Source organism: Rana temporaria, chromosome 9 (genome assembly GCF_905171775.1).
Source record: "Rana temporaria chromosome 9, aRanTem1.1, whole genome shotgun sequence".
Lineage (NCBI taxonomy): Eukaryota > Metazoa > Chordata > Amphibia > Anura > Ranidae > Rana > Rana temporaria.
Window position 1 is genome coordinate 51,707,054 of NC_053497.1, and position 6,000 is coordinate 51,713,053.

Below are 6,000 nucleotides of genomic sequence, written 5' to 3' on the forward strand. Positions count from 1 at the left end.
GCGACGTGGCTCCCAAACAAAATTGGCGTCCTTTTTTCCCCACAAATAGAGCTTTCTTTTGGTGGTATTTGATCACCTCAGGGGTTTTAATTTTTTGCGCTATAAACAAAAATAGAGCGACAATTTTGAAAAAAATGCAATATTTTTTACTTTATAATAAATATCCCCCAAAAACATATATAAAAAAAAAAAAATTTCCTCAGTTTAGGGCGATACGTATTCTTGTACCTATTTTTGGTAAAAAAAATTGCAATAAGCGTTTATCGATTGGTTTGCGCAAAATTTATAGCGTTTACAAAATAGGGGATAGTTTTATTTCATTTTTATAAATTTTTTTTTTTTTTACTACTAATGACGGCGATTAGCGATTTTTTTCGTGACTGCGACATTATGGCGGACACTTCGGACAATTTTGACACATTTTTGGGACCAGTGTAATTTTCACAGCAAAAAATGCATTTAAATTGCATTCTTTATTGTGAAAATGACAGTTGCAGTTTGGGAGTTAACCACAGGTGGCGCTGTAGGATTTGGTGTACACTGTGTGTGTGTTTACAACTGTAGGGGGGTGTGGCTGTAGGAATGACGTCATCGATCGAGTCTCCCTATAAAGGGGATCACTCGATCGATGCAGCGCCATAGTGAAGCACGGGGAAGCCGTGTTTACACACGGCTCTCCCCGTTCTTCAGCTCCGGGGAGCGATCGCGACGGAGCGGCTATAAACAAATAGCCGCGCCGTCGTCCCGGATCGCTCCCCGAGGGGACCCGACCGCCGCAAGTCGCGGGGGGGGGGGGGTCCCGATCGGACCCCCGACCCACGTCTAGGCAGGGACGTACAGGTACACCAATGTGCCTGTACATACCATTCTGCCGACGTATATGTACATGCGGCGGTCGTGAAGGGGTTAAAAGAGGCACATCTAAGTATGCAGGGAATCGGGGTAAAGCTGTCCACATAGACCGTCCTCCGCACCACCGGCTCTCACCGCTGTAAGTCTGTAATAGTGATCGGGAAGACTACCCTGCAGTAGAGTGAATTTAAAGTGAGGCTTGAACCGCTCGTGGAAGGGATGACATCGATGGTGGTGAGGAGGACGGTCTATGTGGACAGCTTTACCCCGGATGCCTGCATCAACCATGTGACTTGCTAAATGTTGTACCTTCATTAAATGTAACCATATTGTTACACTTAAGGCCCATACACATGGTCTGACTTTTTGCCAACAAACTTCAAAATGAGCAAGTTTTCAAAATAGTCCGACCGTGTGTACGCTCCATCAGACAAACTTTTTCGGGTTTCATTGGACAAAAAGTTCCGTCTGTAAACGGACAAACTTTACGTCAACAAGAGTCCGATGGTGCCTAGTCCGACCATGTGTACAGCAAGCAATCGGACTTTTGGACAAAGTACAAACGCGCATACTCAGTAGCAAAGACCAGCCGGAAGCTTTCTGTCTAGTAAAACTAGCGTTTGTATTTGAAAGAGCACATTCGTGACGCGGCAAGTTCTGAAATCAAGAAAAGCAGCGCACATTCTCTTCTTCTTTATAATGTGATAATACTAAAAGCTGCTTTGCTGGTGATACTGACGGAGTAAAAACAAATGTCTTTACTTTGGATTAGTGTATTTTGGTTATATCAATCAAACATATTTCTATATTATTTTGTGGGTCATGTTAGCACAACCCCATTGCGCAAAATGTCTGCTTGACGAACGGACATTCAGAAACGAACAAAATTGCACGAAACTGAAAATCGCGAATGCACACAGACGAAACCTCTACTAACTCTCGATTAGCAGAAGGAGCCCAAAGGGTGACGCCGGAGAATTGAACTTCCTCTTTTAAACTCTCGTCAGTACGTTGAAACGTCACTACGTTCGTGTTTGTTGCCGAAAAAGTCCAAGCGTGTGTATGCTATAGGTGTGACCGGACAACTCCCTTCGGCCAAAAATCCAAGGGAAAGTTTGTTTGATGTCCGATCGTGTGTACGAGGCTTTAGACTCGGCACCTCTGTTCTTTTTTATTCTCAGTTGAGACATGACGCTACTTGTATATCAAGACATTGCTTGTACAGTATATCAAGTCAAAATGTATTTAAAACCATATCTCGGGGCGTGTCCAAGATGGCGATGGGAGCAGACGTGTAGTCGCTGAGCTCCCGCTCTGAAATCCTTTCCTGCCTAGATCCGTGTGTGGAATCCGCCTAATCACCTCACCTTTTCTCCCCCTGGCTCCCGGGGAATGCGCCGGTCCAACAAGGGGAGCCGGACGCGCCGTCATACCGCCGCTGAGGCCACCCCGCCGAAGCTTGGGCCTACAGTGCAGACCTCTACACGCCGCATGGCGTCTCACGTGGACCCCCCGCGGGACGAGTCGATTCAGGCTGGCTCAGCAGCCTTTGAGGCTCTCATGGCGGCGATCTCCACCTGCCAGTCCACCCTCACGGTCAAGATCGACCACGTCCAGGCGGAAACGGCGCTCATACGCCGTGACCTCGATTCGTTCCGAGACCGCGTGTCGGAGGCGGAGAGACGGGTCTCGGACCTGGAGGATATCCAGAGGGACCACCACACCGACATCCAGTCGCTGAAGGCCAGGGTGAAGGTCCTGGAGCACAGAGCGGAAGACGCCGAGAATAGAAACCGCCGCAACAACCTGAGGGTCATCGGCCTCCCGGAGGGGGCGGAAGGTACAGACCCGGTCGCCTTCATGGAACAGATCCTCCCAGCCCTCCTCCCGGGCGCCCGATTTTCCCCCTACTACTCCATTGAGAGGGCCCACCGCATACCGGCGACCAGGGGCCCGGTGGGAGCCCCCCCGCGCACCTTCATCTTTAAATTCCTCCACTACCGTGACAGAGACACCGTCCTCCGGGCTGCACGTCTGCAGGGGGAACTCAAATTCCAGAACGCCAGGCTCCTGATATTCCCGGACTACTCGGTGGACACACAGCGCCAGCGTAAGTCATTCGACCATGTCCGTGCCATGCTTAGGGACCGAGGTGTTAAATACAGCATGCTCTTCCCCGCAAGACTCCGGGTACAAGATGGAGAGAGGGTACACTTCTTCACCTCCCCGAGGGATGCTGCGGCCTGGGCCGAGTCCCTGCCGCGCTGACTGAGCGGTAACACTTATTCTCCTGCACCCTTCACCGGATGACTGTGAGTAATCCCCCTGAGGGGACTCCCTGTGGGGGGTTGGGGGTAGGATAGGCCCGTCACGAGGGACTTGTCTGGCTCCCGGGCTCGGGGGCCACCCTATCCCCCCCCAGGACTAGCGGGCTTGTTGACCTTCCCTGCCTGGATGGCGATCGCGGACCTCCTGTGCCCCACTAGCACCGCAAAGACTCTCCGTTATTGTGGTCCCCCCCTTTCTCCCCCCCCCCCCCATTTTTATTTCTTTTATTTTTCTGGGGAGAGGCTGGGAGGCTCGTGGCCCCATCTTATACTTCTGACTGCCTGCTGACCCCCCCCCTTTGTTATATTTTTCTCTTGGGGTGAGGGTGTTCCCCCCCCCCTCCGTAGGGGAACTGATCTACCACTGTTGGCCTCACCTCCCCGTTGGGAGTTTTGGTCCTTTTATATCTAAGTACTGCGCCCCCGGGGCTCCGGGTGTTCCACACACTTTATCCTTCTGCGGATACTCAGGTTCACTGACTGTTTTGTTAAACAAAAGCGGGTAGCCGCTTGCTCACTGCCCTCGTATCCAGCCTGAGGGCTGGGGTCTGTTTTGGGATGCAAGCTCTCCTCCATGTTGGGGGGGTGGCGGGGTGGGGGGGGGGGTTGGGGGGCCCAGTTGGCGCCCTGTTATGTTTCATAGTTATGTGTTATATGACAGTACTGTTATTTTTCTTTCTATTGATTGCTTTGAAGGTGGATCGGGACCCTTCCTTTGGCCACACTCTGGCCGGGGTGAACGGTCCAGGCCGTATATGTTTAAATGCTCCTATTGTGATCTTCTCGGGGGGTTACCATGGCTACACTTGATGTCCTCTCCTGGAACACACGGGGCCTCAACTCCCCGATTAAACGGTCTCTCGTTTTTCAATTTATTAAAAAGCACAGCCCCCATGTTTGTGTGTTGCAGGAGACGCACCTGGTGGGTAGCAGGACACTTAGTCTTAAAAAACCTTGGGTGGGCCACCACTATCACTCAACGTACTCCACCTACGCCAGAGGGGTTAGTATCCTGGTGCTTAAATCACTCCCCTTCAAGCTCCTAGATTTGGTCCTTGACCCAGACGGTAGATTTGTGCTGGTTCACGCCCTGATCTACAGTCTCCCGTGGGTCCTGGTGGGTTTGTACTTGCCCCCTCCTGCCTCCCTGGGGGTCCTGGGAGTACTTGCGGCCAAGTTGGCGCAGTTTCCCTGTGACAATGTGGTCCTGATGGGTGATTTCAACCTGGTCCCGGACACTGGTATGGACAGGTTCACCTCATCGGGCACTACTCGCCAGGGATTGGCGGAATGGGCGGACACGTACGGCCTCACGGACGTATGGCGATGGAAGAACCCGGATTCTCGGGCTTTCACCTGCCATTCGGCCACCCATAGATCTTTCTCTCGAATCGACTTGGCGTATGTCGGGGCGCCGGTTCTGCCCAGGGTTCGCGACATCACTATTCTTCCTCGCGGGATTTCAGACCACGCCCCCCTGCTTCTCTCACTGACTCTGACGACCGACCCGACCGACACCCTCTGGAGGCTTTCCAGATTCTGGGTCTCTGACCCGGAGGTGGAGCCCAGGTTCCAAGACACCCTCCGCGCCTTTTGGGTAGACAACCCGGGTACGGCGGCGGAGACCGTGGTGTGGGATGCCTTTAAGGCCTCCTCCCGGGGTCACTACCAGTCAATCATTGCGGGGGTCCGGAGGGAACGAAGGGCCGAGCTCACTAAGGTAGAGGGGGAGGCGGTTAGGCAAGAAGCCCTGTATGTTCGCACCCGCGAACCCCACCATTACTCCCGCCTCCAGTCCCTGACGCAGCAGGCTGTTCTTCTACGGACGGCCCTGACACAGAAAAAGCTCCTTCACCAGTCTCAGCGCATTTTTGAACAGGGGGAGCGGACGGGTAGACTTTTGGCCTGGCTCTCTAGGGAGCAGTCGGGTCTGTCCGCCATTGCACAGGTCAGGGACGGGGAGGGGACCCTCCACTCCACTCCACGGGAGATCAACCGATGCTTCGCTGATTACTACCAACGCCTATATAGCTCCAAAGTGGCATATGATCTACCCGATCTCTTGAACTACCTGGAGGAGGTGGACGTCCCTGTTCTCACTCCCTCTTCTGTGCGCAAACTAGATGCCCCATTTAAGCTTGAGGAGATACACGCCGCTCTAAAGATGATGCAGAAGGGAAAGACTCCGGGACCGGATGGGTTCCCGGTGGAATTCTTTAAGGCTCATGAGGAAGATCTGGCCCCTAGACTAAAATCCCTCTTTTCCTCGGCCTCAGAGGCGGGAGCACTCCCGGACTCGATGTGCGAGGCGGTAATTGTGGTAATCCCTAAGGCCGGTAAGGACCCTACCCTGTGCTCATCGTACCGTCCCATTTCTCTCCTCAATGTTGATGCAAAGCTCTTCGCGAAGATCCTTGCAAATAGGCTCAACACCGTCATTACGGCCTTGGTCCATCCGGACCAGACGGGCTTTATGCCCGGTCGCGGCACCGATATTAATCTTCGCCGCTTACATACTCACCTGGCGCTGGCGGGCCCTGATGACCCCGGAGTGGTGGCCTCACTTGATGCCGAGAAGGCTTTCGACTCGGTGGAGTGGGGCTACCTCTGGGCGGTTTTGTCGCGATTCGGTTTTGGTCCCCGTTTCCTGTCCTGGATACAAATGCTGTATGCTCACCCCAAGGCGCGCATTCGCACCAATGGGACCCTGTCTCCTTCCTTCTCCTTAGAGAGGGGGACCAGACAGGGCTGCCCACTGTCACCGGCATTATTTGCCCTGGCTTTGGAGCCACTAGCCGCGCACATCCGACGAGACCCGGAG